We start from the raw sequence: 10,684 nt of genomic DNA on the forward strand, positions 1-10,684 counted from the left end.
TCCATTGTATATATATACCACTTCTTTATCCATTCATCCATTGATGGACATTTGGGCTCTTTCCATACTTTGACTCTTGTTGATAGTGCTGCTATAACATGGGGGTGCATGTGTCCCTTCAAAACAGCACACCTGTATTCCTTGGATAAATGCCTAGTAGTGCAATTGCTGGGTCGTAGGGTAGTTCTATTCTTAGTTTTTTGAGGAACCTCCGTACTGTTTTCCAGAGTGGCTGCACCAGCTTGCATTGCCACCAACAATGCAAAAGAGATCCTCTTTCTCTGCATCCTCGCCAACATCTCTTGTTGCCTGAGTTGTTAATGTTAGCCATTCTGACAGGTGTGAGGTGATATCTCATTGTGGTTTTGATTTGTATTTCCCTGATGATGAGTGAAGTTGAACATTTTTTTATGTGTCAGTTGGCCATCTGGATGTGCCATGTGTCAGTTGGCCATCTGGATGTGTTCTTTGGAGAAGTGTCTATTCACCCATTTCTTCACTGGATTATTTGTTTTTTGGGTGTTGAGTTTGATAAGTTCTTTATAGATTTTGGATACTAACCCTTTATCTGATATGTCGTTTGCAAATATCTTCCCTCATTCTGTAGGTTGCCTTTTACTTTTGCTGATTGTTTCCTTCACCATGCAGAAGCTTTTTATTTTGATGAGGTCCCAGTAGTTCATTTTTACTTTTGTTTTCCTTGCCTCCGAGACGTGTTGAGTAAGAAGTTGCTGTGGCCAAGATCAAAGAAGTTTTTGCCTGTTTTCTCCTCGAGGATTCTGATGGTTTTCTGCCTTACATTGAGGTCTTTCATCCATTTTGAGTTTATTTTTGTGTATGGTGTAAGAAAGTGGTCCAGGTTCATTCTTCTGCATGTCGCTGTCCAGTTTTCCCAGCACCACTTGCAGAAGAGACTGTCTTTATTCCATTGGGTATTCTTTCCTGCTTTGTCAAAGATTAGTTGGCCATACGTTTGTGGGTCCATTTCTGGGTTTTCTATTCTGTTCCATTGATCTGAGTGTCTGTTTTTGTGCCAGTACCATACTGTCTTGATGATTACAGCTTTGTAGTATAGCTTGAAGTCTGGGATTGTGATGCCTCCTGCTTTGGTTTTCTTTTTCAAGATTGCTTTGGCTATTCAGGGTCTTTTCTGGTTCCTTACAAATTTTAGGATTATTTGTTCTAGCTCTGTGAAGAATGCTGGTGTTATTTTGATAGGGATTGCATTGAATATGTAGATTGCTTTGGGTAGTATTGACATTTTAACTATATTTGTTCTTCTAATCCATGAGCATGGAATCTTTTTCCATTTTTTGTGTCTTCAATTTCTTTCATAAGCTTTCTATAGTTTTCAGTGTATAGATTTTTTTTACCTCCTAGGTATTTATTCCTAGGTATTTTATGGTTTTTTTGTACAACTGTAAATGGGATTGATTCCTTGATTTCTCTTTCTGTCACTTCATTGTTAGGGTATAGGAATGCAACCGATTTCTGTGTGTTGATTTTATATACTGCAACTTTACTGAATTCATGAATCAATTCTAGCAGTTTTTTGGTGGAATCTTTTGGGTTTTCCATATAGAGTATCATGTCATCTGTGGAGAGTGAAAGTTTGACCTCCTCCTGGCTGATTTGGATGCCTTTTATTTCTTTGTGTTTTCCAATGGCTGATGCTAAGACTTCCAATACTATGTTGATTAACAGTGGCGAGAGTGGACATCCCTGTCTTGTTCCTGACCTTAGGGGGAAAGCTCTCAGTTTTTCCCCATTGAGGATGATATTAGCATTGGGTCGCTCATATATGGCTTTTATGATCTCGAGGTATGCTCCTTCTATCCCTACTTTCTTGAGGGTTTTTATGCTGTATTTTGTCAAATGCTCTCTGTGCATCTATTGAGAGGATCATATGGTTCTTGTCCTTTCTTTTATTGATGTGATGAATCATGTTAATTGTTTTGCAGATATTGAACCAGCCCTGCATCTCAGGTATAAATCCCACTTGGTCGTGGTGAATAATTTTTTTTCATGTATTGTTGGATCTGGTTGGCTAATATCTTGTTGAGGATTTTTGCATCCGTGTTCATCAGGAGAATCGGTCTATAGTTCTGCTTCTTAGTGGGGTCTCTGTCTGGTTTTGGAATCAAGGTAATGCTGCCTTCATAGAAAGAGCTTGGAAGTTTCCCTTCCATTTCTGTTTTTTGGAACACCTTCAAGAGAACAGGTGTTAACTCTTCCTTAAATGTTTGGTAGAATTCCCGTGGAAAGCCATCTGGCCCTGGACTCTTGTTTTTTGGGAGATTTTTGATTACTAATTTGATTTCCTTACCGGTTATGGGTCTGTTCAAGTTTTCTATTTCTTCCTGTTTCAGTTTTGGTGGTGTATATGTTTCTAGGAATTTTTCCATTTCTTCCAGATTTCCCGTTTTATGGGCATATAATTGCTCATAATATTCTCTTATTATTGTTTTTATTTCTGCTGTGTTGGTTGTGATCTTTCCTCTTTCATTCCTGATTTTATTCATTTGGGTCCTTTCCTTTTTCTTTTTGATCAAACCAGCTTCTGGTTTCATTGATCTGTTCTACTGTTTTTGTTTGCTTGTTTGTTTGTTTTGATAGCATTAATTTGTGCTCTCATCTTTATTATTCCTTGTCTTCTTCTGGTTTTGGGTTTTATTTGCTGTTCTTTTTCCAGCTCCTTAAGGTGTAAGGTTAGATTGTGTATCTGAGATCTTTCTTCCTTCTTTGGGAAGGCCTGGATTGCTATATACTTTCCTCTTATGACTGCCTTTGCTGCGTCCCAGAGGCTTTGGGTTGTGGTGTTATCATTTTCATTGACTTCCACATACTTTTGAATTTCCTCTTTAACTGCTTGGTTAGCCCATTCATTCCTTAGTAGGATGTTCTTCAGTCTCCAAGTATTTGTTACCTTTCCAAATAATTTTCTTGTGGTTGATTTCGAGTTTCATAGCATTGTGGTCTGAAAATATGCACGATATGATCTCGATCTTTTTGTGCTTGTTGAGGGCTGATTTGTGTCCCAGTATATGGTCTATTCTGGAGAACGTTCCATGTGCACTGGAGAAGAATGTATATTCTGCTGCTTTAGGATGAAATGTTCTGAATATATCTGTTAAGTCCATGTGGTCCAGTGTGTCATTCAAAGCCATTGTTTCCCTGTTGATGTTTTGCTTAGATGATCTGTCCATTGCTGTGAGTGGGGCATTGTAGTCTCCTACTCTTATGGTATTACTATCGATGAGTTTCTTTATGTTTGTGAATAATGGATTTATATATTTGGGTGCTGCCACATTTGGCGCATAAATGTTTACAATTGTTAGGTCTTCTTGGTGGCTAGACCCCTTGATTATGATATAATGCCCTTCTGCATCTCTTGATACAGTCTTCATTTTGAAGTGTAGATTGTCTGATGTAAGTATGGCTACTCTGGCTTTCTTTTGTTGACGATTAGCATGATAGATGGTTCTCCATCCCCTTATTTTCAATCTGAAGGTGTCTTCAGATCTAAAGTGGGTTTCTTGTAAACAGAATCAAGATGGATCTTGTTTTCTTATCCATTCTGTTACCCTATGTCTTTTGATTGGAGCATTGAGTCTATTGACGTTTACAATGAGTACTGAGAGATATGAATTTATTGTCATTATGATGCTTGTAGAGTTAGAGTTTCTGGTGGTGTTCTCTGGTCCTTTCTAATCTTTGTTGCTTTTGGGATTCATGTATATATACTTTTTTTTTCTTTTCATATGTTCTCCCCTCAGAGAGCCCCCCTTAAAATTTCTTGCAGGGCTGGTTTAGTGGTCACAAACTCCTTTAATTTGTGTTTGTCTGGGAAAATTTTTATGTCTCCTATTTTGAATGACAGCCTTGCTGGATAAAGAATTCTTGGCTGCATATTTTTCTGATTCAGCACACTGAATATATCCTGCCACTCCTTTCAGGCCTGCCAAGGTACTGTGGATAGGTCTGCTGCAAACCTGATGTGTCTTCCCTTGTAGGTTAGGGACTTTTTCTCCCTTTCTGCTTTCATGATTCTCTCTTTGCCTGAGTATTTTGTGAATTTGACTATGATATGCCTTGTTGATGGTTGGTTTCTGTTGAATCTAATGGGGGTCCTCTGTGCTTCCTGGATTTTGATGTCCGTGTCTTTCCCCAGGTTAGGAAAGTTTCTGCTATGATTTTGCTCACATAACCCTTCCACCCCTATTTCTCTCTCTTTGTCTTCTGGGACCCCTATGATTCTGATTTTGTTCCTTTTTAGTGAGTCACTGATTTCTCTAATTCTTAAATTGTGCTCTTTTGCTTTAATCTCCCTCTTCTTTTCTGCTTCATTATTCTCTATAAGTTTGTCCTCTATATCGCTGATTCTCTGTTCTGCCTCATCCATCCATGCCACCAGGGTATCCACCCGTAATTTCAGCTCAGTTATACCATTTTTAATTTCATTCTATTTTTTACTTCTTTTATCTCTGCAGAAAGGGATTCTAATCTATTTTTGACTGCAGCTAGTATTCTTATTATCGTGATTCTAAATTCTGGTTCAGACATCTTGCTTGTATCTGTGTTGGTTAAATCCCTGGCTGTCGTTTCTTCGTGCCCTTTCTTTTGGGGTGAATTCCTTCTTTTCCTCATTTTGAAGGGAGTAAAAGAATTAATGAAGTAGAAAAATTGAAATTAAAAAATATTAAAATTAAACAAAATATTAAAGTTAAAAAGTAAACACACACATATTGAATAAATGATGCTAGGTTCTAGGTGTGTTTTGGTCTGGGTGTTGAAAGTGTTTTGAGAAATTAGAGGAAAAAAATGGGGGAAGTAAGAAGAAAAAAAAGGAAATCGTTTGAGAATTTGAAAAAATGAATACACTGATGGAGACTAAAATGAGATGATGGGGTTAAAGTATAATTTGAAAAAATATACACAAAAGTAAAGAATATAGTAGAAAAAAATAAAAATATTTTTAATAAAAATTAAAAGTAAAAAAGAATTTTTTCTCTTTCTGTATTCAAGAAAAAGAAAAGAAATGAAAAATAGAAAAGATAAGGAAAGGAAAAAAGAAAAAAGAAAAAAAGGAAATCGTTTGAAAATTTGAAAAAGCGAATATACTCTAGTAGACTAAAATAAAATGATGGAAGTGAAATAGAATTTGAAGAAATTTACATAAAAGCAAAAAATATATTAAAAAACTAAAAATAATTTTAATAGAAACTGAAAGTAAAAATTAAGTTTTCCTCTTGCTGTATTCAAGAAAAAGAGAAAAAATGAAAAGAAAAAAAAGAAAAAGAAAGGAAAGTGTTTGAAAATTTGAGAAGGTGAATACATTGGTATATACTAAAATAAAATGATGGAAGTAAAATAGAATTTGAAAAAATTTACACAAAAGTAAAAAATATAGTAATAAAAATCAAAGAAAAACATTTTTGTTAAAAATTGAAAATAAAAATGATTTTTTTCTCTTTCTGTATTCAAGAAAAAGAAAAGCGTAAAAGAGAAAAAGGAAAATAAAAGAAAAAAAAGAAAATTAAATATACGGACCTGCTAACACATTGAAGTAGGAATGAAATTACTTTGTTTTCCTCTAGAAGTCAGTCTATGTAGCGCTTTATAGTCCATAAACTAAACTGGTGGTGATACTTGTGTTCTTGAAGAGCGAAGTTGGCCCAATTGGGCGGGGCTCAGTGTAACAGCTCTGCTCTCCACTAGATGGTGCTGCTAGCCTACTGGGGTGGATTGCTGTGGCGCTTGTAGGTGCGTATGCGCATGCGCGGGAGTGGTGAAATGGTGCCACCCAGCTACCCAGTCTGTTCTCCCTGATCAGCAATCGCGCAACTGTCCTCTGTCTTCGGCTTTTGTCCACTCCCCGCTTTTTCACTCTCCGTGACCATGCCCCAGGCAGTACCTCTCTCCTGAGTTTTGTCTCAGATGCGGCTGTTTTTCCCGGCCCCTTACTTCTGAAGGACTGCGACTTTGACCCATTCCGCCCCTCTGCAGGAGGATGTCACTGAGTAATGGCTGAATGAGCAATTGCCGAATATCGGCTGCACCCAGGAATGCTTGCTGGACCCTGTTGCTGCCGGTGCCCTGAGACTGCAGCTGGGTGCCAGCCCACCCCAGAAAAAGTTCGCGAGATAATGTAGCAGCAGCTTTTCAGGGATTATGGAAAATCACAACACACATCTGGCACCAGGCTTCACCCTTAACAACCTTGTTCTGGCACCAGTGAATGTGGCCATTTTCTGGGGTCTGCTGGGACCAGGTGGCTTCAACAGTCTCTACCAAATGTCCTTCCAGCAGTGGAACCGCTTTTCCCCATGTGGCCTGAGAACCTCCCAGACTCCACTCTGTTTCTGGGGATTCGCCCTTCCCACCAGAGCACTGCCAGGTATCAAGCTGTGGAGTTGCAGCCCCTGTGCTCCCCTTGTTTACAGTCTTAATGGAGTTTAAACCCTCTCCTTTCTCCTTTCTCTCTTTTTAGTTTAGTCCCTGCGGCTGTTTCCAATTTTCCACTTTATCTCCTGCTGCTTTTGGGGAGGGGTGCTTTTCCTGTATTCCACCCCACCCCCCAGTCTCCATCCTCTCTCTGCCCACAAAAGTGGTTCCCTATCCTCTGCGGCTTCTCACTCCCCAAGTTCACCTTTCTGTGCCATGTACCTGCTGAATTCTGTGGTTCAGGTTGTGCAGACTGTTGTGTTAATCCTTCGATCAGTTTTCTAGGTGTGCAGGGTGGTTTAGTGTTGGTCTGGCTGTATTTCATGGACGCGAGACACACAAAAAGCTTCCATGCTGTTCCGCCATCTTGGCTCCTCTGGAGTGTTGCTCTTAAATACACTTATGGATCCACTGGATCTTAGTATAGGGAGAGCAATTAAAAAAATGCCTTTTCTATTCTTTGAAAAAGATAATGCACACATACAAGTATATCATGAGTGTATAGTTCATGGACTTTTCATAAAGCGAACCTATCCAAGTAACCCGCACCAGATGAAGAAAAGGAACGTGTCAGTCCTGCAGGGAACCCTCTCCTTCTTGTGATCCTTTCCAGTCATAACTTAAGAGCAATTTTCCTTGTGGGAATTCATTCACTGAGTAGTAATTTTTGCCTTCTGGAAATAGAGGTATAGCTGACCTAGGAGTGCAAACTAGATTCATTCTAATTCTTGGTCATGACACACCTTCATGGTTGGCCCATGTGCAAGTTCCCTCTTTTTATTAAGGTAGTAATTTATTTTAATTTTTTAAATGTTTTTTTATTTTTGAGAGGAGGGGGAAGGGGAAGAGAGAGAGAGGGAGACACAGGATCTGAAGCAGGCTCCAGGTTCTGAGCTGTCAGCTCAGAGCCTGATGTGGGACTTGAATTCAAATTGTGAGCTCATGACCTGAGCTGAAGTCAAATGCTTAACCAATTGAGCCACCTAGGTGCCCCAGGTAGTAATTTATTTTAAATAAGACTACAAGCATGGAGAATAGAACACTGACAACAGCTGACAGACACCTCTATGGGCATCCCGTTCCCCTGCCTCCCTTTATTGGAAGTAACTACTTCCAATATACTATAGGCTTATACACTATAGGCTGTTCTGTTTGGTGAATTTCTGTCATTAGACAGTCATAGCCCTTGCCATTATAGATCATCTGACCATGACTTCAGAGGTCTCCTCTCCACTTGGGGTCCCTTGTTCTGCTTTGCCCTTGGGTAGAGGTGGTCCAAGAGCAGGCTGGTCCAGCCAGACAGGCAGTGCTGAGAGAAACCTAGGGTCAGATCTGCCCGGGGTGGGATTCCAGCATGGCCCTCATGAGATGTGGAGACGATTTGTCAAGGGAGCCTGAAGGAGAGGGAGGCTTCAGCAGTTGGGACTGGGACCTACTGGGCCACAGTTGGAGGGTTCAAGTATGAAAATCTCATATAACACTTTGACCAACACTTCTTGGACTGAGGTCATACAGGAGGATGGGTCAACTAACAATTGCAATCTCCTCTTTCCTGCCCCTGAGGGGAGAATGGGCATTTGGAAGGCAACTCACCAACTCTTTCATACTTTTCATCCCAGGTTTTCTGGAAGAATCCTATTTCAACATTCTGCTTCATGGTTTCACAAGCCATTGAAATATCCTAGAATATTCTCTATTGCAGTCCAAGTTACACCTCTTAGACTGCCTTTTGTAATAAAAGTACTTTGCCTAAACATGTGTCTGAATTTTTGGTCTTTATACTTTGATCTCTAAAACTTGACCCTCATCAAATAGATTACATAGACAGAAAAGTATTTGGTAAATTTTAAAAAGACCAAGAAGTCAAACCAGGCAATGCCTCTGCAATGAATGGCTTAATGGCCATGGGCAGATTTCACTCCTTGGGCATTTCATTCCTTGATATCTGAGCAAATAATACATCTAGGAGATGGGAAGGAATATCCAGGGCAGTTCCTAGGATGAGGAAGGGGCACATGAAGTGATGACAGAACTTTTTAAGATGGTTGAGATGCTGGAAGTGAAGAATGCTTTTCCAGAATTAATGGTGACAAGTGAGGAACTGATAAATGACTCAGTTTGATTCCACTGGTAACTGTGTAAATTGGTGAACACCAATAAAAGCTGGCATGAATTTTTAGTCTTTCTCTCCTCCATTATCTGATTCCCACTTGGATTCTGAACCTTGGGATTTCTTTTTCTTTTCATGGGCTCCATACTTGACCAGCCTTCATGACTTTCTTTCCCTTGCACGTACCTGGCTCCTTGCTTCTATGCTCTTGCTCATGCTATTGTTAGAGCAGGTAAGCCTAGTGGTCTCATTTCTACAAGTCCACATATGATAACGAGGCTTAAGAGCATGGCTGCTTTAGGTCAGACACTGCATGACTGCTGTTCACTTGACTCCCCATCAGTGACTGGACTTGATTAGAGACCTCAGGCTACCTAAAGTTGCCTTATAACCTCTCAAAGGTCAAGAGGAGCCTGGGCCACTTCCATAATTTTGAGACACCTGGTTTATTAAAAAGAAAGAGATTCCCACATGTTGGTGGAATTAAATGTTTACATAAGTTCACATTCTATGCCAATGGCTCTCTGTGTTTCTGTGCATAACTCAGTTGTAAGTAATATCAAAAGTGTAAACTTGAGGCCTTTTTGATAGTGATATTTGGGCCAAAGGACCTTCTTGTTCCCCCATGAGAGGCTCTCCTTGCCTTGATAATGGCTTTACTCCCTGTGACTTGGGTTCTGGGAAGTGTTCCTTCTAAGTTATCTCGTTCAGCATGGTACTTTTGGGAGCAGATCAAAACTTCTGATTGTATACCTGTGACCCAGGCTTTCTTCCCCTGTCAAGCAAGACTTTACATCTGTCAGCCATCTTTTACAGTTCTCATGATCACCATCTTTTGAAAAACTAATTATGGGGTAACATTTCTTGAGCACTTTCTATGCCAAGAATTTTTCATTAATTCCCCCATTTAATCCTTTCATTTATCCCTAAGAGGTAAATATTATTGGCCCCAATTCACAGATGAGAAAAACTGAGGCTCAGAAACATAAGTACGCTTGTTGATGGGGTGGCGGTGGAGACTGTGCTTAAACCCAGGCATCCTGGTTCTAGCACTCATGTTTTTCACCACCTCACCTCCCTCCCTCATTTCTGAGAGAAACCCACTCTGAGGAGCCAATCCTTCCATCCCTAACTCAACTGCCATCTTCTCCACAGGGTATTTTTGGGTTACGTCAGCTGGAAGCTTGTTCCCCTCTTAACTCATGGTTCTGAGCACTTTCTCTAAATCTGTCTTATAACTCCTACCACATTTTTCCATTTCCTAGAGTTATTTGTGTATATTTCAGAAAATAGGGCCCTTGTCTAATAGAGCTTCTTTTTCCAAAGCACAATGCCTTGCTTATAGAAAGGAGTCAGCTCCTTTCTGTTGAAGGAAGGGAATTTGCTTGTTGCCCTCGGGGGCCAAGCCTTCAGCTCCTCTGTCTGTGCCTTGCTCAGTGTGGTGCCGAGAGAAAGCCATGCGGTCAGCACACCCTGCTGACTGACTGACCAAAGCTGAGGTGCCTCCTGAGGATGGTTTTCCGTCTTTCATGTATAAACGGCCCTGTTTTTATTGGTATTAAATTTCTAAATACAGAAGCTAAGAATTTTTCCTTTTGTAAGGTAGGAAATACCTGATGGAAGGAAAACTGAATCTTGCCAAACCTTAAGAAAGGTCTCAGCAAAGCTCCCAGGAGTCTGTTGAAGCCCAGAGACCTCGAGTTGAAACTCTAACTGTCCAAAGAGGTCTTTCTGTGGGGTCTCAGTGGGTCAAATTCCCCTGCTGTGTGTGTGTATGTATTTTTTCAATAAAGAAAGCTATTGTATCTCTGATGAAGAGGTAGCAAGTTAACATCTTTTTAACAGGCCACCCCAGTAGTGGTTATTTTCAACAGCAATGGGTTACATGGGGACGTGGCAGAAACATGCTGAGAAATTGGGAATCTGGAGCTGTTTCTCAATAAAATGGAGACATAAGTGCCACCTGACTGTCTTATCTGGGCTTCTTTCAGATCTCTTGGCCAGGTATGCCCCTTCCTCATCTAACCTACTGTCAGTTGCCACCTCATTGACCCCTGTTTTCAGAACACCACACCGAGGCACCAGACTCTTTCCTCTCCTCAGGCATTTTCTTTCTTTATTTTAAAAAAA

This window comes from Prionailurus bengalensis, chromosome B4, assembly GCF_016509475.1.
Source record: "Prionailurus bengalensis isolate Pbe53 chromosome B4, Fcat_Pben_1.1_paternal_pri, whole genome shotgun sequence".
Classification (NCBI taxonomy): Eukaryota; Metazoa; Chordata; class Mammalia; order Carnivora; family Felidae; genus Prionailurus; species Prionailurus bengalensis.